The sequence below is a fragment of the Cetorhinus maximus genome, chromosome 1, assembly GCF_964194155.1.
Source record: "Cetorhinus maximus chromosome 1, sCetMax3.hap1.1, whole genome shotgun sequence".
In the NCBI taxonomy this organism is placed as follows: Eukaryota; Metazoa; Chordata; class Chondrichthyes; order Lamniformes; family Cetorhinidae; genus Cetorhinus; species Cetorhinus maximus.
In genome coordinates, this window is record NC_135879.1 from 97,136,700 (window position 1) to 97,158,796 (window position 22,097).

The 22,097-nt window shown below is 41.5% G+C and overlaps 1 protein-coding gene across 2 annotated transcripts in view; it reads left to right on the plus strand.

Annotated features, from left to right (window-relative positions):
• The window catches only part of LOC144681905 (AF4/FMR2 family member 1-like), a 137,338-nt gene that overhangs the window by 33,401 nt on the left and 81,840 nt on the right, over window positions 1-22,097 (plus strand). The window lies entirely within an intron of this gene.

Genomic DNA, 22,097 nt, shown 5'->3' on the forward strand with positions numbered 1-22,097 from the left:
TAAAAGAGAATAGTTGTTCCATTTTTGAAGTTTAAAAGCTCTGTGGGGAAGAACAGATTCAGATTAAAACAGATTTTCATTTGTTCACATTTTTCCAATAAAACCAATGACTTAAAGTAGAGGCTTAATAAATTTGAAGTAGCAGAATTGTTTGAGGAGGTGCTAATGTGGGGAGTTCATTTTAAATTCTGTGCTTCCCTCCCCCCACCACCTCATACAAATCTAATTATTTTTAATTGCAGCTAAACTGCTTGGTGTGTGCTTTAGCAGGATCAACTGAGACAAAGGCTGTACAGTACTTCAGTACGTGCTAATTTTATAGGAGTAGATTCGCAAGGCGTGTCTTTTGTACAGAGCGATCTGTGACTCCAGAAAGAAGTTGGCTAACAGCTGCCGATGTGGCCTATATAAAGGAATTGTCTGGCCAAACCACATTCATTCACAGTACATTTTAAAGCAGACTTTATTGTGTTCACGAGATAAATGAGAAGCTTGCATTTAATGTAATTAAAAAAAAAATACTCATGCAGTTCCCTGCTCTGTGTACGATCTTTTAGTTTTTTTAGAGAAAATCTTTGGGTAACGGAACATGAGATTTTCAAAGCTATTCTATAATAATGAAATAAATTTATGCAACAGATTGTCTTGTTTATGGGTTTCCATCACCCCATGTCTCAACAACCCACAGCAGTTATTCTTATACTGGTTAGGAATGCAGTTTAACTCTTGCTATGCTTATTGCAGACCACTGGAGCAAGTTTAGTGGCAAGAAATGAAAACTGCATTTTTGGCAGCTTTCAAATATTTGGTGTGGAAAAACAATGTAAATGAGGCAGAGTTCACATTACTAAGATATATTACAGAGCTGCCTTTTCAAATTAGAGCGTACAATGGGTCTAGATGCACTGGAAACTCTATTGACTAAATTCTGAGACAGTAAGATTTTTCCATTTGTTAGTCTGGGGTGAACTTTAACCAGGTTCCAGTGATGGAAGGATGGTGTGCTAACCCACTACAACATTACATGATTGCACGTTCTGAATTACAGGAATTAATTAAGCCATGCTGTTCCTGAGGCCTGGTGCAGACTGTGACCCAATGTTCAAACTTTCCTAACTATTGTGCTGATGCATTTTGCAATGTTGTGGCACAACCCAAGAGGGAGAATAGCTGTAGGTTGAGTGACCCTTATGTTGGCCATTTTTTATATTACAAAATATATAGGGGAGATTCAGCCATTTCATATACTGAATCTAGTGCGATCCCTAACCCTGGTACAGCTAACTAAATTCATACAATTTTTTTTAAACTTTCTGCAATTTCATAGAGCTTTCCAATATCAATATAATTTCACTGCTATCTGCTCGTAATTTGAATTAAGGAGCTTGGAATTATCTGCTATTTCAATTTTGTTTTGAAACTAAATTTACACTGTGTTGCTTAATTCAAATTATTGGTTCTTTTAATTTTTAGAGTGCAAAAAATTTGGCTTGTATACTTCTTAACTACAGAGATTCTGACAAGCAGATGAGAACTAGAAGGGCCAAAAGCCATAGTAGGTTAACATGGGCAGGAATGACATTGTGGAGATGGGTGGCTGGCCCAGAGAGCTTGGAATAATCCAGTTTAGAGGTCGCAAAAGCATGGTTGTGGGTTTTGGTGGCAGATGAACTGAGATGAGGACAAAAGCAAGTTATGTTCTGAAGGGAAAGTAGATTGATTTTGTGCTGAAAAGGATTATGGTGTAGGGAATGCTTGGGATTGAAAAGCACATTGGGGAAGTTAAATGGTTAGGAGTTTAGTGGGAATGGAATGCAGAAGATGAGGTGACATAGGAGAGATGAGGGTGAAGCTAGAGAGAAACAGAGTTCAGTGCAAGGATTGGATGGGTTGTCATGGAAGGTTAGCTTGGTGGGCAACAGATAGGGACAAGTTACAGAGGCACCCCAGTGGTCTCTATTTTGATGAGATCCATGAGCTCCTTGTATTTTCTAGTTAGCAGTGTGGGTGGAGAAGGCAGGGATGAAGGGTTTAAAAGGGTGGATAGTAGCAGCGAGATTGGGATTATCTTTTCCAAACCTGTCCACTCTCCCAGCATCCTGCAAAGCAAGGCCAGGTAGAACTTGATGTTGTCAAGTCAGATCGGGTGATGAATGGCAAAGTTAGCTGTGCTTACGTCCTATTCTCAGGATGTAAGTGCTACTGGCAAGCTCATGTATTGCCCATTGCTATCTGCCCTGGGGCGGTATTGGTGGACCTTCTCCTTTCGAACTGCTGCAGTTCTTGTGGTAATGTTGCTATCATAAAAGTGTTAAATAGGGAGTTCTAGGATTTTGATGAAGGAACAGGATATGGGTGAGTTGGAGGTGATGGGATTCCCACAGCACTGTTTCCCTTGTTTCTGTTGGTGGCAGGGTCCCCAACATATCTCCTTTCTTCATATCTCCTATCCCTCCTACTGTTATCGGGCAGAATGACCAGGATAGGTGATGCTGAAAGTTTTGCCGAGTACAGGGCATCAAAGGTCAAGCCAAGGGACCCAATCAATAACTGCAGCAGTGTTGTTGAGAATGGGTGGCCAAAGGCTTGGTCATTCCAAGTTTAAAAGTGCAGGTGTAAGTGTCTTCAGAATCATGCAGTACAGAAGGAGACCATTTTGTCCATCATGCTTGTGTTGGTTAATGGGAGTTTCTTTGTCAGTAGACTTAGAAGGAACTGGGATTGGGGAAGGGGAATGTGGATGTTTGAAAACCACTGCTATGATAAAGTACATTTGCTCTTTCTTACTGTCCAATGACTTTCCATCATTTGAAATTGTTTTGGACAGTTTAACAGTTTACAGTTAAATATTAGGGTGACAGTTAAATGTGATAATTAAGTGCATGTTGCATTGTGTGAACTTCCCAATTAAAATACCTGTTATGCAACATTGGGCAAAACCTGTCGAAATACGTTTCCTTTTCTCCTGTCCCCTCAAACGAAAACTGGCTGGAAGGCAAATTCTCCAGCAATACAGGGAATGTTGAAATGGTATTGAAATAGGCTGTTGACAAACCTGGTACATGATCAGTCACAGCAAGTAGTAATGTGTTTGTGGTATTTTTACGGTCAAAACCTTGAGATTCTAGTGTAGACTTGTACCACATTTCTGTACTGATTTGTCATTGCAGTACAATTGGCTCTAGCTAAGTACAGTGTGGTCAGATTAAAGTTTACTGTAATTTATGGAAGAAAACTGCAATGGGTGCTTTCTGTTGGCAGCATATGAAAAATTATCAATTGCTAATCTTCAATGTGGCTTTCAATTTGCCAGCACAAAGAGATTATCTGGTCATTATCACCTTGCTGTTTGTGGAACTTTGTGCACTGATACACTTTGAAAGTACTTCATTAACCGCAAGGTGTTTTGGGATGTCTGGTGTTTGTGAAAGGTGCTATAAAAATGCAGGACTTTTTTTCTTTACAAGTTTGATTCAATAGCAAGTTCAAAAGTCTGTCTTTGGAAGACCTAGTAACTCAGGATCAAAGGAGCATTTCTTCAATAGTCAAATTAGTCAATTAGTCTTGAGAATAATGTGAGAAAGTCTTTGTTCTTGTTTTTGAGTTATTGTAGGAAATAATAAATACAGAATTGACTGATTTCAGTCCGCACCTATACTTGGTCTTTATCTACATACAGTATAGACAAATGATTATTGATGTGCTATCTGTTTGCAACATCATTAGAGTTATCTTCCACATTTGTGCCAATGGGCATCCAGTTCTACATCACCAGCTGGCCAACTGTAGCATTAGTGTAGCGCTCCCTCCTTTCAGTCAAAATATTGTAGGTTCAAGTCCCCAAAATCTAGGCTGACAATCCACTCGATTGTAGTACAGAGGATATGCTGCACTGTCGGAGGTACCTCCTTTTGGATGAGATGTTAAACCATGGCTCTCTCGGGTAGTCATAAAAGATATCATGACACTATTCTGGAGAAGAGCAGGAAACAGCATTCACTCTGTCCTGGTCAATATTTTATCCCCCACCAACATCAATAAAACATGTTATCTGGTCATTATCACATTGCTGTTTGTGGGACCTTGTCGTGTGTGAATTGGTTGTTACATTTCGTGCCTACATTTCAAAAGTATTTATTTGTCTAGAAAGCCTTTTTGGGACATCTAAAATTGTGAAAGTCAAATGTAAGTTTTTCTTTTCCTTTTACCACACTTGATCCCTACGCTTCATCTCTGCTACAAGGTTTCTTGCCTGATATCCATTGTTGGATTTGCTGTAACTTCTTCCGACAAATGGTGGCAAGTCTAAAACCCATTGTCGTCTTTTCCTGCCATTAATTCCATACCCTCACCACTATCTCCCATTTCCTCATTGAGCATTGTTTGCAGCTCAATCAGACCATTGCACTTTGGCATCTTTTCAATATGAAACGTGAGTTTCCAAGAACACATCCATTGCATCACAAAGACAGCCTACTGGAGATCAATCATCTCAGCTCCAGGACATCACTGCAGGAGTTGCTCAGGGTAGTGTCCTCGGCCCAACCTTCTTCAGCTGTTTCATCAATGACCTTTCTTCCATCATAAGGTCAGAAGTGGGGATGTTCGCTGATGGTTGCACAATGTTCAGCACCATTCATGACGACTCAGGTACTGAAGCAGTCCATGTTACAGTGATCATGGGGGATTTCAATATGCGGGTAGACTGGGAAAATCAGGTTGGTAGTGGATCCCAAGAAAAGGAATTTGTGGAATGTCTACAAGATGGCTTTTTGGAGCAGCTTGTGGTGGAGCCCACTAGGGAACAGGCAATTCTAGATTTAGTGATGTGTAATGAAACAGATTTGATAAGGGAGCTTAAGGTGAAGGAACCCTTAGGAGGAAGTGACCATAATATGATAGAATTTACCCTGCAATTTGAGAGGAAAAAGCTGGAATCAGATGTAACGGTATTACAGTTGAATAAAGGCGACTACAGAGGCATGAGGGAGGAGCTGGCCAGAATTGACTGGGAGATGAGCCTAGCAGGAAAGACAGTGGAACAGCAATGGCAGGAGTTTCTGGGAGTCATTTGGGAGACACAGCAAAAATTCATCCCTAGGAAGAAGCGTACTAAAGGGAGGACGAGGCAACCATGGCTGACAAGGGAAGTCAGGGAGAGCATAAAAGCTAAAGAGAAAGCATACAATGCGGTGAAGAGCAGTGGGAAACCAGGGGATTGGGAAGCCTACAAAGACCAACAGAGGACAACTAAAAAAGAAATAAGGAGGGAGAAGATTAAATATGAGGGTAAACTAGCCAGTAATATAAAAGAAGATTGCAAGAGTTTTTTTAGATATATAAAGGGTAAGAGAGAGGCAAAAGTGGACATTGGGCCGCTGGAAAATGACGCTGGAGAAGTAGTAGTGGGGAACAAAGAAACGGCGGAGGAACTGAATAAGTACTTTGCGTCAGCCTTCACGGTGGAAGACACGAGTAACATCCCCAAAGTTCAAGAGAGTCGGGGGGCAGAGGTGAGTATGGTGGCCATTACCAAGGAGAAGGTGCTAGAAAAACTGAAAGGTCTGAAGGTGGATAAATCACCTGGACCAGATGAATTACACCCCAGAGTTCTGAAGGAGATAGCTGAAGAGATAGTGGAGGCGTTAGTGGTGATCTTTCAGGAATCACTGGAGTCAGGGAGGGTCCCGGAGGACTGGAAAATCGCTAATGTAACCCCTCTGTTTAAGAAGGGAGTGAGGCCAAAGACGGGAAATTACAGGCCGATTAGCCTGACCTCGGTCGTTGGTAAGATTTTAGAATCCATTATTAAGGATGAGATTTCAGAATACTTGGAAGTGCATGGTAAAATAGGGCAAAATCAGCATGGTTTCATCAAGGGGAGGTCATGCCTGACAAATCTGTTAGAATTCTTGAGGAGGTAACGAGTAGGTTAGACAAAGGAGAGCCAATGGATGTTATCTACTTGGACTTCCAGAAGGCCTTTGACAAGGTGCCGCACAGGAGGCTGCTCAGTAAGATAAGAGCCCATGGTGTTAGAGGCAAGGTACTAGCATGGATAGAAGATTGGCTGTCTGGCAGGAGGCAGAGAGTGGGGATAAGGGGGTCCTTCTCAGGATGGCGGCCGGTGACTAGTGGAGTTCCGCAGGGGTCAGTGTTGAGACCACAACTTTTCACTTTATACATTAATGATCTAGATGAAGGAACTGAGGGCATCCTGGCTAAGTTTGCAGATGATACAAAGATAGGTGGAGGGACAGGTAGTATTGAGGAGGCGGGGAGGCTGCAGAAGGATTTGGACAGGTTAGGAGAATGGGCAAAGAAGTGGCAGATGGAATACAACGTGGACAAGTCTGAGGTCATGCACTTTGGTAGGAAGAATAGAGGCATAGACTATTTTCTAAATGGGAAGAGAATTCAGAAATCTGGAGTGCAAAGGGACTTGGGAGTCCTAGTCCAGGATTCTCTTAAGGTTAACTTGCAGGTTGAGTTGGTAGTTAGGAAGGCAAATGCAATGTTGGCATTTATTTCGAGAGGACTAGGATATAAAAGCAGGGATGTGCTGCTGAGGCTTTATAAGGCCCTGGTCAGACCACATTTAGAATATTGTGCGCAATTTTGGGCCCCGTCTCGCAGGAAGGATGTGCTGGCCCTGGAGAGTGTCCAGAGGAGGTTCACGAGAACGATCTCAGGAATGAAAGGCTTAACAATGAGGAACGTTTGAGGACTCTGGGTCTATACTCAATGGAGTTTAGAAGGATGATGGGTCTATACTCAATGGAGTTTAGAAGGATGAGGGGGGATCTGATTGAAACTTACAGAATACTGAAAGGACTGGATAGAGTGGACGTGGGGAAGATGTTTCCATCAGTAGGAGAGACTAGGACCCGAGGGTACAGCCTCAGAGTAAAGAGAAGACCTTTTAGAACAGAGATGAGGAGAAACTTCTTTAGCCAGAGAGTGGTGAATATATGGAATTCATTGCCACAGAAGGCTGTGGAGGCCAGGTCATTGAGTGTATTTAAGACCGAGATAGATAGGTTCTTGATTGGTAAGGGGATCAAAGGTTACGGGGAGAAGGCGGGAGAATGGGGTTGAGAAACTTATCAGCCATGATTGAATGGCTGAGCAGACTCGATGGGCCGAATGGCCTAATTTCTGCTCCTATGTCTTATGGTCTTATGTTCACATGCAGCAAGACCTGGACAATATCCAGGCTTGGGCTGACATGTGGCAAATAACATTTGTGCCACACAAGTGCCAGGCATTGACCATCTCCAACAATACAAAATCTAACCATCACCCCTTGACATTCAGTGGCATTGCCATCACTGAATCCCGAACTATCAACATCCTGGGGGTTACCATTAACCAAAAACTGCCATATAAATTCTGTGGCCACAAGAGCAGGTCAGAGGCTGGGAATTCTGTGGTGAGTCACTCACCTCCTGACTCCCAGAGTCTGTTCACCATCTATAAGGCACAAGTCAGGAGTGTGATGGAATTTGCCTGGATGAGTGCAGCTCCAACAGCACTCAAGAAGCTTGACACCATCCAGGACAAAGCAGCCCGCATGATTGGCACCACATCCACAAACATTCACTCCCTTCACCACCGACGCACAGTAGCAGCAGTGTGTACCATCTACAAGATGCACTTCCGGGGAACTTACCAAGTCTCCTTAGACAGCACCTTCCAAACCCACGACCACTACCATCTAGAAGGACAAGGGCAGTAGATAGATGGAAACACCACCACCTGGAAATCCCCTTGAAGCCACTCACCATCTTGACTTGGAAATATATCGCCGTTCCTTCACTGTTGCCTGGTCAAAATCCTGCAACTCCCCTCCTAACAGCACTGTGGGTGTACCTACACCACATGCAGTACAGTGGTTCAAGAAGGCAGCTCACCATCACCTTCTCGAGGGCAATTAGGAATGGGCAATAAAAGCTAGCCTAGCCGACGATGCCCACATCCCACGAACGAATAAAAAAAATCTCAGCAACATCACCCCCACCCCCCTCGTCTTTGGCCCTCTCGCTGAAATGTTCATTTGTGCTTCTTTCATCTTCAGAATTGATTTGTCAAAAGCCCTCCTGGCCAGCTGCAACCCATCCTTCACTCACCATCGATTTCAATTCAGCCAAAACAAAACCTATCAGCATCTCATTCAAAATTCTCATTCTTTTAAGTTCAAATTCTCCCAACCCATGACCCTGGTTCTCACTACCCCTGTAGGCTCCTCTAGCCCTCTTGCCAAACTCTTGTTCCATTTGATTTTGGCCTTTTGTCTTCAACCACCTTGGCTCTAAGCTCTGGAAAACCCTCCCTGAACCCATTGCACATAAACCTTGCTCGCCTCCATTGAGACTCTCCACTTTTGAATAAGCTTTTGGTCTCCTGTCCTAACTTTTCCTCCTTTGGTTTAGCACCTGTTTTGCTGTACCTTTTATGGAGTGTCCTGGGATGTCTTTCCTATGTTAATTACTAAGTAAGTGGTTCTTGTTCCTCTCTTCTGATTCCTCCTCTAATTCCAACAATACTTCTTGACTGATAGCACCCACCATTGAGGGTTTGTACATATTGCTATACAGCAACCCTTTCTGGCAATGTGCATTTATGAATGTCACACACAGGAAGGGATCAGACTCTGATCTTCAACAAGGACAAAAGCTAGTTGAATGAGGGATAGGTGATCAGCACAGTTGGATTGGTGCTGCTTGTTAAGGTGTCTATGACTTGGGGAAGGAGAAAATTGCCAGGAGTTGGGGGAATGTAGAAATCATCATTAAAGCTCGTCACTGGTGAGAATGTGAGTGTTTTAAAAGCTTAGTACCAGTAAGATGTTCTGTAATGAATGCAATACCAGATGGTTGGAAAGGGATTGAAGATTTTTTTTAATCCCACATTTTATACTACTTTGTTAATAGACAGGAGCCTCGCACCTGTTTAGCTAATATTCAGAGTATTAAGAAGCTATAGTTTTTTGGCCTTTGCTGATAAGCCTCGAGTCTCTGAAAAATCTGTACATTTCCATATGTTCTAAAGTGGAAAGTGTACTGAACCAAAGAATTCAACATTTTCTACATTGCTATCTTACAAAGATTGAAGTTGCAGAGTTGATAAAATAGCACATTACTGCATTCTGCTCATTTCTGTGGAATTACTTGTGTTCTCCTACTGTGAATCATTACAGATTAAATATTTTTATTTCCTGTTTCTTCCCCCCTCCGCCCGCCATCCCTGCCCCCGTCGCTTCTGGATGTGTTAATTTAGCTAGGGTTTAATTGCACAGGTGCCACCAAGCATCCAGTAGCTCACCCTAGTAGACGATTTTCATGCGAGTCTAGTCTGAGTTTATGGTATGCTGGCTAACTGTTTTGGCCATTGCAGCTGAGCTTGATCCTGATGTCAGCTGCTGGCATTCACGTGCAAGTAATTTCCAGTTGGTATCCCTATAGAGCAGTTCAAAGTGGGAACGTTGACTTTAAATAAATCCTTTTCTTTCTCCATTGCCCCGAGCCAAGTCCAGAGCCCTTTTATGCCTCAACACTGGGATTAGGTAACTCAGTACAGTACAGTTTTTAGCTCAGCTGCTTGCACTCTTTGCTCTGGATCTGAAGATTGTGGATTCAAGCACGTTATCTAGGCGGCATTCTAGTGCAGTGCAGAGGGAGTGCTGTACTGTACTGTTGGATGTGTTATCTTTTGGATGAGGCCTTTAAACTAAGCCTGCCTATTTAGCTGGGTGTATAAGATCCTGTGGTATTTCCTGGACAAAAGAAAGGAATTCTTCCAGTGCTCTGACCAACATTCCTCCTTCGACTGCCACCATCAAAATTGATTAACTGGTCATTTACAATTTGCTGCTTATGGCACTTTGCTGAGCGCAAATGACTTCTGCATTTGTCTGCAAAATAACAGCAGCTATACTTAAAGTGTCAAACAATTTGGGACATTCTAAAAATGTGAAGGACAACATATCAATGCAAGTTCTTAGAGTTTGAAATTGGGTCATCCTTATCTATGTGACTCAGCACCATTAAACATAAGTGCATTTATCTTTTTTTGATATAGGTGATTTTTTTTTCAGAAGCAATTTCTTGCCCAGTATTACGCTGCAAAATACTGCAGTAAAAACCATAGATTAAATTCATTTGAATTCTCCTAGTATTCCTCCCACGCCCCCACCACCACCACCATCATATTAATGAGGTTTATTTATAGATTGTTGCTGCTACCCCCCCAACTGCAGAGCACCACATTTCTTTGCAAGAACTAAATTAAACACTGTTTCAAAGTTCAGCTGTTGGAATGATTTGTACCTGTTACTTACCAGTTAACTCTGGTATATTCTAATTTAGCAAAAATAATTTAGCTGATCAAGCTCCTAAAATTAATAATGTGACAGGTTGCAAAGTTATTCAAGTATTTTAAGAACTGAAGTCTTTGTTTAAAATGTATTGCCTTTTGTCAGTAGTCTGACTTTTTCTATCTCAATCTGATAATGTTGCAATATACCGATTGAGAAATGTATATAAGTATGTTATGTGTTTTATTGTTTTGGGTGCATGTGTTAGCTCCCATCACTAGGGTAGTAGAGTTGTGACATTTGTTGGCAGTTTTAGATAGCACATTGAAGAGGGCTGGGTGGTGGTGCGGCGGGGGGAGTAAAAGGGGAAATTGGGAAATAGCAAACATTAGGCAGTCGGAAACTCAACTCTGGCACATCCCAGACAGAACTAGATCAAGGTCAGTGTGAAGTCACTATACTAAGGCTATCTGTAACAAAAATAAAAATACCTGGAAAAACTCAGCAGGTCTGGCAGCATCTGCGGAGAGGAACACAGTTAACGTTTCGAGTCCGTCTATCTGTACCTTGCTCGTCCTGCTTTCTACTCTTAATTTCACTTATTAGCACACTTCTTAGCTAATATCAACACCTCTTTGTCCTTTTGTCTATGACATCTTTTGGCAATCTCCACCTATCACTGGCCCTCAATCCAGCTCGACTTGTCCCACCCCCCCCCCCCTTTCCCTTAAACCAATTTATATTTCACCTCTCTTCTATTTTTCCTTAGTTCTGTTGAGTCATACGGACTCGAAACATTAACTGTGTTCCTCTCCGCAGATGCTGTCAGACCTGCTGAGTTTTTCCAGGTATTTTTATTTTTGTTTTGGATTTCCAGCATCTGCAGTTTTTTGCTTTTATCACAAACTATACTGTTGACTTTGACTCACAAAAGATACCCCACAACTCTAAAAAGCTCACCACCATATTTGTAAAACCCTTGATATTCCCGAATTAGTTAAATTGCACAAATTGGTCACCAATTTTTTATTTATCTGTCTTTTTATATTTTATTTATAATCAGATTGCAAAATGTATACCAATCTGAGTGCAAGCAGTCAAGTAGAATTGTTTCGAGCAGAAGAGTTTTTCTGCAGTGCAGGCTAAGGAGCTGGAAGATGCATGTGAGGTGTTAGTCTCCAGTACTGCCAGAGGAGTAATTATAGTGTGACAAGTTTATTTGAGCAGTTTCCATTTTAATTGACATGGACATATTATGCAAAACGTTGACACACACGTGTGAGAAAAAGGTGATGACAGGATTGTAATAAGTCCAGGTGTAAGATGTTTAATATACTCCATCTAATTCCTGTGGCTTTGCATATAAACAATCAAATAATGCAGCGTTCAGCTGTAGAAGGATTAATTTCCCCACGTTCAGATTTCTAATGGAAACTGTGTATGTAAATTTGTCATGCAATAATTAAAAATAACCAACAGCAAAGCTTTAGTCTTAAACAAGATAAAGGTTTGTTTATTTCAAAACTACTGTTGTAACTTACTAAAATAGAAGTAATAAGGTTACTTACTAAAGACATATGAGATTAAATGCAGATAAGGATAAAAGATACTTGTAAAGATGAAATTCAGTTTAGTCCTTTTAGATATCAATGCAGGCCCATAGCTTGGAGTTGAAGTGTTGGTTGTCTGGAAGGGTTGAAGTTGAAGAGTTGTGTTCTGTAACTTTGATGGCTTCTGTAGTCGAATAGTTGGCATTTGCCTTTTCAGGTGGACTCAGCAGGTAGAACACCTTTGGGGAGTGAGCGAAGGACCCATTTCTTTACTGGTTCTGCTGGCTTGGCACTTGAAGATTGCCTGGATTCCTTTTTCAGCAGAACAATAATGATTTCTGAGCAACTCCCTCTGTAACTCCCGGTGGCAAAGAGAAACCCAACTCTCACATGTTGTTCATAGTTAGTTCAGCTGTAGGCTGGAACTGTCTTATGGAGTTAGTCTTGGTTCTCTGCATAAGGTGGCTGTTCTCAGCTAAACTTTGTACAGTTCAAAACTCAAAATGGCTGCTATCCAAAACTGTTGAATTGTGCCATATTAGATATTGGGTTAGCCCAGGTCTGGAGGCACAGCCCCGTCCATTGTCTTTTAGCCGAGGTAATTAACCTTTTTAAAAGTCTCGGTCATCAACTTGAATGGCTCCCATTCTTCCAAGTTTGGCGAGAGACACAAGAGCTAGTCACACCTCCAGGGAAGTCATTGTCAATTAATTTCTGTTTATCCTGTTGGGAATGCGCATTGAATTTCATATGTCTGGATATGTCTATTTGCAATCCACTTGGAACCTTCCAGAAGCTTGACAAACGTTGCAGTTGGAAAAGATCAGGTGACTTTTGGCAGCCATTTTAATGCTCCTTGTGTCCATTTAAAAAAAGATTAGCTTTTTTACAAAATTTATAATGTCACAACCACACGTTTATGATACTTTCCTCTCCCTCGATCTTCCACAGGTGAACATGGTATAGTGATCAGTACAAAGCCACACCAAACAGTAAAATGCCAAGTTCAGCTCTTCAGTTTAGCTATCACTGGTGCATTACAATTGACTTCAGGTTCTTGAGTCAGGACAATGAAAAAAAATCAGATATCATTTGAGCTCCTGACTGAAATCCAGTGCTGATCTGCCTCTTACTCCATGAACTCGCGAACTCCCCCACATCATCTCTTCTCTTCCCCCCACCACTAAAGACACTTAACCTTCTATATGATGCAACCTGTGGTCCAGTAAAAAAAGGAGTGCCAGTTACCTCTTGCATAATGTCAGCACCCACAACACCAGCCAGCAACGTATTCAGAGATTCACTGCTTTCTGGAAAAATGGGGGACAAATCCACAAAACCTCCTGGTCTTTTCCTACTCTTATATAGTTTCAACTTGTATTCTCTGGTTCTTTCTCAACGCTCATTGTTGAGGCTGTCCTTTGAAGAAATACCATTGGAGTAAAGAACCTGTGTAACCTCTGTATGAGTAGCTGTCTTTGGTTTCAGGTGGGGGAAGAGAAAATATTTCAATTTAAGCAGCTGGAAAAGACTGGCTAGTTGCCTTCAAACCTGCAAGTGGGAAACTTCTCCCTGCGTATAATTTTGAACAGTTTTTTTTGCTCTCTCTACTCCAAGCTTTCACAGCTGAAATTGATTTAATGAACCTGAGTTGTGTACTTGCCGTGCGTGCTGAGTGAGTGCTGGATCTGTGACTGACAGGAAGCCGGGAGCAAAGAGCAGATGTCAACAAGGTCTGTACATAAACTGCTTACTCCTGTACTTGACCTCCAGTGCAAAAACTTGATCTTCATATCTGGTGGGGAGTGGAAGGGAAAGAAATGCAGAAATTTTGGAGTTCTTAACCTTGAACCTTTTCAAAGTGAAGTTGAAATGCATTGTATGTAATTAAGGAAATGCAAAAACTTGAGATAATATCGAATGAAAGAACTTGAATTTTTATTGTCTTTCATCATGTCAGGATGGCCAAAAGGGCTTCACAGCCGATGAATTACTTTTGAAGAGTAGTCACTGTTGTAATGTAGGAAAATGAAGCCAACAATTTGCATACGTCAAAGTCCCTCAAACAGCAAAGAGACAAAGTAAAAACGGAAGAATGGAAGATCAAACCTGTGACTGCAAACTGGACAGTTAAAACTATTTAAATATGTACTGGGAGGCCCCAGGAAATTACAAAGCCAATGAGACCACTGCTCAGCTCATTTTTACTCACTTCGTCTTCGTAGCCGATGTGGTTTTAGATGACACGAAATCAGTGGCATTTCTCATGGATAATACTAAAATAGGCTAGTGTGTGCATGAGCTGACGTCAGTTCTGACGAAATCGGGGATATCTGTTTTTTGTAGCAGTGACAGACAAGAAGAATGGCCAGGTAGTTACAGTAGAGTTGTTTCAGAAAAGAGCAGTCACAGAAATGTTGTCTACGCATGTGATAAATGAGGAGTCAGCTGTGTACCACCGTCTGTAATCTAGGACGGTTGTTGCCATGGTAGCGTCAAGTGGCATTTAGTGGTAATGCATGACTAACCTCATTTAACAGGCTAGTTTGTGTGAGAACGCTCAGCACAGCAAAGAATTGAGAAGCACTAGAGTATGTTACACGACTTTATCTTTTATTTTCTTCCCCTCACCCTCCTCAAACTGCAAGTTTATGAAGAGTGTGGCCTATAGCTTTTAGTATTAAGGACCTTTTTGTGGATGCATTTTCCTGGATCTGTTTGTAGCCCTGTCTCGTTTCCATTCAAGCAGAACAGTTTGGTGATGTCGTTTTACATGCAATATTGGTATGTAGCTCAGAGCTAATTAAAAAAAACTTGTAAATTTTGAACAAACTAGAAATTGGATGAAAATTTTGAAGGTGCTGTTTGCCCAAATGAATTATCACTTTGCTTAAAGGGTCTCATTCGGAAGCTTAAATGGAGCTTTAAGTTTCTTCTGAACACTTCTGTGTTTAAGTTAAAATTGGTCATTTTTAATAGAAATTTGCAAAATTCGAAATGTTAATCTGAACAAGAATGATTTTATTTCTGTATGTATAATATCAGGATTTTGGGAAGCATCTAATGGTTAATAATGCTTGAGTTATTACACTGGACAGTTCTACAGTTCATTTAAAAATGAACTGTGAATATATAATCAATGGGTATTGAGACTTTCCTGTGTTTTAAGTGGAAATGTAAATGTTATGTATATAATACACAAACTAGTAGACTGGAAGATGACACACGCACTTGTCTCTGTGATCGAACATTTGCACTGAAAGGTACTGCCATCCAATGTTAAAATGGCCACTTATCTCTGTTAAGAAATCTGTTATCCAATGTAGGAAATAGTGTTGGACCTGAGTTTATTTGTTTTGTATTCAGTGTGACACCATAGTCCAAGAGGGCGATGTTTTATATTCTGAGGTTTGTTGGTAAAATATGACTAATCTTGTATCGATATGTTACTCAACAAAAAAATACTGAAAGTTCAGTTTTGTTTTTCTAAGTAGCGAGATGCATGGAACATCCAAAAGTGACATCCAGAAAAGAAATGTCAGTATTTTGGCCATTTGATCAGAGCTGAAAAGCTACAGAGATCTCTGGAGGGCAAGGTAGAGGGCAGCAGAAGGAGGGGTTGACCTAAACGTAGCTGGATGACGGATGTCACAGAGCAGTTGCAGTGGATGTGTGAGGATGGTGCAAGACAGACCAGCCTGATCCAACATGACAGCAGATCTCCTGGCAGGAGTAGCTATAAACAGGACAGGATACAAGGGATGATATGATAATTACTTAATTTTGCAGTACATTAAAGTGCTTCTTACCATTGAAAATGCTGGAAAATCTCAGCAGGTCTGGCAGGATCTGTGGAGAGAAACAGTTAACGTTTCAAGTCCAATATGACCCTTCATCAGAACTTCTTCGGCTCCAAAGAAGTCATATTGGACTCAACGTTGGGCTGCATTTTACATGCTCCTGCCAAACATGTTTCCCTTTGGGAGGGCGGTGGGGGTGTGGGGGAGTATGTAAAATAGGGCAGGTGCCCACCCCACCGCCTTCCCATGCACCCCCATAATACAGGGGGAGGGGGGGGGGTGGGCATCGAAATCAGCAGCCTGCCCGATTTAAATAGGCAATCTATGGTCAATTAGGCTTGTTGCCAAGCCAGTTGACCCTGATGATATGCTGTGGACACCATAAAACTTTTGACATGGGCAACCAGGCAGGAGCAGGCAGCCGGTTTATTTTTTTTAAATACGACCTTTAGGGGTGGGGGCGGGGTTCCGATCTTCGGGGGCTGTTCTTTGCGGATCTGGGGGATGCCCCCCTATGACGGAACCCCCCCCCCCCTTCTTCCTACTCTCATCAACCTTAAACCCAACCGCGCCTCCTCCCTGACCAGCCGAAACCAGCCCTCCCCAAGACCCTGGACTTACTGGTTAGGGGACCCATGGGCTTTCTCCGTTTTCTTCTTGCAGTCCCGGCAGCAGCCACTAACGCGCTCTTGGCGCTGCGAGGACTGATGGGGATGCCGGCCAATCAGATTGGCCAGTAGCTCCCGAGGGCGGGACTTCCTCCCCATTGAGGGGCAGAAGTCTCACTGGGCCATTGTTAAGCCTGCCCGCAGCGTATTATGGCTGCGGGGTGGGTCGGCTCCACACTGACTGCTTTGGGGGCGGGGGGGGGGGGGGTGAGCAGTACGTCCCCCGTATTATTCGGCCCATTAACTCTTTTCTCTTTCCACAGATGCCGCCAGACCTGCTGCTGTACCAGCATTTTCTGTTTTTTATTTTGCATCAAAGATATGTCTGACCCAATTTCTGAATAACAACATTGCCCCTTAAAGCTTGGGATTTAAAAATATTCTCTGCTACATTTATATTTAATGTAAGATTAGTTAGAATAGCAACAACCATCCTATAAAGTTATACCTCCTACAACCTTACTTCCTCCAGGTATAGTTTGGGCTGGGTTCACCATTCAACACTGCAATCAAGTGGCCATTTTTAGGCTTGACATTGACATGTTGTTCCACTGTTTGGGGAGGACAAGGGAGAAAATTAGTCAAACCAATACCAGACATTTTGCACTAGTTCTGCAATTTTTTTTTGCACACAACTCACACATTTGGTTTAAAATCCATTTCCTAGTGTAAAATACATGTGTTTTATTGAAAAGTGAAAATGGGAACTTCGCTTTCCTTTGATAGCCTTCCGTTAAAGCTACAAACTGACTTCATGTTGCATGGTATTTTGCATTTGTCTTTTTAAAAATATATTAGTAAATTGTGGTCTGGTTGCCCATGGTCATATAATGCAGACACATGGAGTTGGGAGGCAAACTTCAGAAATCCATTTCATGGCACCACTGAAAGCAACTGTTTATGTAGCAGTTTCAATGTTAAATGCTGACATAAACATAACCAAAAATCATGACATCAAAGTTAGACATGCGCAAGAGGTTTTTTTAATACTTTACTGGCCATCTCTCATTACATTGCACACAGTAAGTCAGTATCTCCAATCTGCTTTTGTGTGGCTTTTTACTCTCACCCATTTATTTCCTCCCGTAACTTTGATTTTAGATGGCAAAGCAGGTGAAGGAGCCTCCATCACCTGCATTTGGGGAAGATGTAGCCTTCAGCTGTAGCTTTCCCATCTCACGCAATCATTCATGCACACCCTACTCCCACTTTATGCCCCCTTCTTTTGCACTCAGCCCCTTCCTTTTCCCTCCCATTACAAGTTTCCTTCATTTTTTTGCTTTTTTTCCTCTCACTCCTCCCTCTTCATTCCCCCTCTTCCAATTATTCCATTCTTTTTTGCGTGCCCCTTTTTTTTCATGCATATTAATTACAAACCAGTATCCCTTCATTGCCTCTGCGTAGTACTGCTGCATCCAAGGGAATTGGATACATTGAATATGCCCAGCCTTTGCAATCCAATTTCAGCCTATGAACATCAGAAATGTCAGTTATTGAGTGAAAAAATTTAGCAATCGGAATATTTCAGAAAGCATTTTGCATAAAACTGGAAATCCAGTGATCAGGCTATGCAATCACAGAATGAGGTGGTTTCCATTATAAACGTGGACACAGGATTTATAATGGGGGAAGAAAAAGTTGAAAAGAAAAAGCAATGAAAACTAGAACAATAGCATGTAAGATTTGGTAGACAGGAAGTGTGTGCAGACATGAAATTTTTAATATGATCGGGATAAAGAAGTTAACTCTTGGCACTCTCAAGGTAAAGAGATGTCAAATACCGCTATGGAGTGCGACTGAGCTTTTCAACGTGTCTATCACATAGATCGTAAAACCACCCAACTTATACAGTTTTGATTAGACCAATAGTTTTATCTTGGTAGTCTAGTGCTGGTTTAGTTGCATTACTTGGAATAATCCCATTTTATACAGCAGAATTTAGGTCAGTCAGTTCAGCATAAACTTGCCCATGTAAATCCTGTTGAATTGCATGTACTCAAATCTTGTGCAGTTACTGAATAACTAGACATAGATCTACTTCATGCCTTTCGATGCTGGAATGAGATTCTCATTTCTTTGTTCTTGAAAGACCATTTTTTGTTGGGGGTGGGGGGGATAGAAAGTCAATCATTTTGAATTTAACTGAGCAGCTTGACCATACAGATCAGGAGGATCGCCACCATTTCAATCCTACCTTTTAAGTTTGCTGAGATAAGGATCCTGTGATAGCCTCAGACCCTTGGCTTAAGGAATTCAAACTGATAGTCGTTTGGTAGCATAGAACTTGAAAAAGTTGCTGAAAAAAGAGACATGTCTAAGCTTTTCATCTTGCAGTCATCAGGATACCTGCAAGAGTACCAATGCAAGGGGAAAACAACAATTTGTACTGTCACTTATTTTGTTTAGCTGTAACAGGCACAACGTGTGTACAGCAGTTGGTCTTCAGTAGAAGAGTTGCTGTGGTGGTGGGTGGATGCTGGTGTGCAGATTGGGAGAGTTTCTTAATATGACTCCAAATTTATCCAACTGCTACAACTGTTGCTGTTGGCTCAATCTTTAGTTATTTTTCATCTCCCAATGTTTTGGCCCCTCCTATTTCCTTAAATATCTCAACTTCTACATTCCCTTCCTTGCTAAAGTTGGCTTCAACAAGCTTGGTTTCACCTTTGTCATGCCAAACACCTTCTCTGCATCAGCAACTTTATGAACTAAAAGTCCATTCGAGAGGGAATGTTGCTCACATACCCAAGAAAGTTCTCCAACTGCTTCACAATATACAGAGAAAATGCTGTCTTCTGGATAAAACCAATCTCTATCCAATGCTGAAATTTACTTTCCATTTATGCTATCCTCATCCATGTTGTCCTTATCCATGCATTCTTACTATATTAATCTTTTTCTTTTCCCCCAACTGGACCTCAAAGCCACAGAATGCTTTCATCTTTTCATTCCTTTATTTCTTTTACAATCTCTAGCCTGTTTTTTTTTTAAAACAGCTTCTGATGTACCTATTCATTTCTTATAGTTTGGTATTTTACACCATGAGCCATAACCTTTCAACTTGATTTCTCAAATTTAACAAAAAATCTTTCCTCGTTAGTCGATTTGCAACAATTTGAGGGACTGCAGTTAGCCTCTGCACCCCCTAACAGGGTTAGACAGACTGGATGCAGGAAGGATGTTTCCCCTGCCTGGGGAGTCTAGGACCAGGGGCCATGTCTCAGGATATGGGGCAGACCACTTGGGGCTAAGATGAGGAAAAATTTCTTCACTGAGGGTGGTCAACCTGTGGAATTCTCTACCAGAATGGCTCAGAAGGCTGTGGAGGCAGGGTCACTGAGTATATTCAGGAAAGAAATGGATAATTTTTTGGATATTAGGGGCATCAAGGGATATGGAGAGAAAGTGGGAATATGGCGTTGAGTTAGAGGATCAGCATGATCCTATTGAATGGCAGAGCAGGCTCAAAGGGCCGAATGGACTACTGCTCCTGGTTTCTACGTTTCTAAAGGGTATGGTGGGGGGTGGCGGGCGTAGAAATATCAGCTGTGTTTCCCAATTCAGATTGCTAGCCAGTGCAGTGCGCCTTGGAAATAGTGTTAAGTTGGTATTGGGAATGAATGTGATTGTACTCGGCTTTAGAAAGCCTGCCGGCATTGGACTCAGCTTGTGTGTGTAGGATGATCTCTTGGGAAAGGTACCAGAGTGATGCTTCCACCCTAATTCCAGGCCTTAAGAATCCCGCTTTAAGGAGTACTGGAGCGAACTTGAACGTGGGAAACATTGAGCATGCTAACCTCTTAAGTGGGAGAACTTCCCCACTGAAGTTAGATTTTATGCAGTCACATTTTAGATGCACTGTGGTGCCACATTTCCACAGTTGCCTCCATGGCAAGGGCTTTTGCTTTTGTAGGAACAGAATTACTGAAACTATCTGCTTTGCTTTTGGCTTTTCTCTTGCTCTGGAAGGGGAAGAACAAGAACAGTTATTTGTTTAAACAAATTGCACATCTCTTGCCATTTATTAAACAATTCTGAAGCTAGAATTCAAATTTTTAGTTTACAAGGCACAACTGCCTTGCTGTAAGATTTGAATTGCACCTTTTTAAATAAGTTGGATAGCTTTACAGAAAATAACTTGACTAGGTCTACCTTTTTTGAATTTCTGGAGAATCTAATAGTAAGTTTGACTGTTGTGTTCAAGACGTACTTCAGCATCAGTAGTGGGGAAATCCTATAGGATTGTGTCCACTGTAACCAGCATTGAAGCATGTAATTGATCAGAACAGATTGATTTCTGTTGCTAATTTAATTGGAGAAGCCTTTCAAGCCCTGGTGTTTTTTTTCAGGGAGCCGGATGATGAATAAATAGCTGTGCCAAACACATGAGGGTGAGTTAGTTACCTTCCCCGTGTAAATTTTATTCAGCGGGTGTGAAGAGCTACTTGATGAAATCCTTCTTTGCAACTTCCATGGTTCCTGAATGTTCTTTCACGTCTCCTCTTCCCTCCTTGCCTACACCCCTACACACAAATATTTTAGCTGGTAGACTCCCTTTCCCTATCCCACAAGCCATCTGCTTTGACAAATGCACTGGCAGAGGTGCTGACGCAGGTTTGATTATAGTTGTACTTGATGCTTATGCTTGTACACTAATAGCCATGTAAAACTTGCCAAACTGTAAAAGCTAGGCTCGTTCAATAGGGGCAATACAAGGTATCCTGTGTTTTTTTTTCAATTGTTTGTTTGTCTTTCCTCATTATTGTTATGACAGGTTTTGAGTATGCAGTTGTCTTTCTGCATCAAAAGAATGTTGGTTTTTGTTATCAACATTGAATATTTGTACTTTTTTAAGATTGATTGTATATTTGGAAAAAGCTAATACAGATGATTAATAATTTAGTCCCTTGCACATTTTGTTAGCACAGGGCTGTGCATGTTCTCAGCAAGTGTTGGGTGACCCAAGTAAATGGCAACCAGTTCTAAAAATAAATCTGACCTGAGTTCTGTATGTATAGCATGCTGGGCTGTGTATGTTTATAGTGCAAATGTTGCACACTTAATCTGTGGCACTTTGTAGAACAGTGTTAAATGATTAGTGTTATCAGCTGACCAGACAAGAGCCTGACCAATGTCTAGTTTCTACACAGCACTCAGAGAGCTGTCTCAATTCTGGCTTCCTTTTATTCCAGTTCTTGTTTTTAAATCAGTATTTTGTCACAGATTGTATAGGAAGTGGGAAGAATGTAGAAAAAGACTTGCATTTTTGTTGTCCCTTACCACACCACTCCCATTACACTCCACATACTTTTTAGTTAGTTTGAAGTACAGTCATAATTCCTAGGTAAATGCTGTAGCTATTTTGTGCATTGCACGTCACACAGGCAGTATTTAGGTGGATAACGAGTTTATCTGTTTTCTGTGTATTTGATAGTCAGTGGAGATACAATTGTGATGTGCAACTTAATAGGCTCAATCCTGTGAGTATTATCATGCTACATGCATACCTTTTGGGTCTCATGCCAATAACAGTCTTTTGCTGTATGTCATGAGATCTTTACAGAGTAAGCATATTCAATATATAACAAAAGTTGAAAATGTACAGCATATGTGGAATTTTATAAATATACAGTAAGCAAGCTGGTAGTGAAGTTTGAACTATAATTTAAATTCTAGTGATAATCACAGGCCGCTGTAATGTCATTATAGTGCAGTGGTGATCTGCTCAAGGGCAGGCCCTCTCCATACCTCAGTCGTGAGCTTT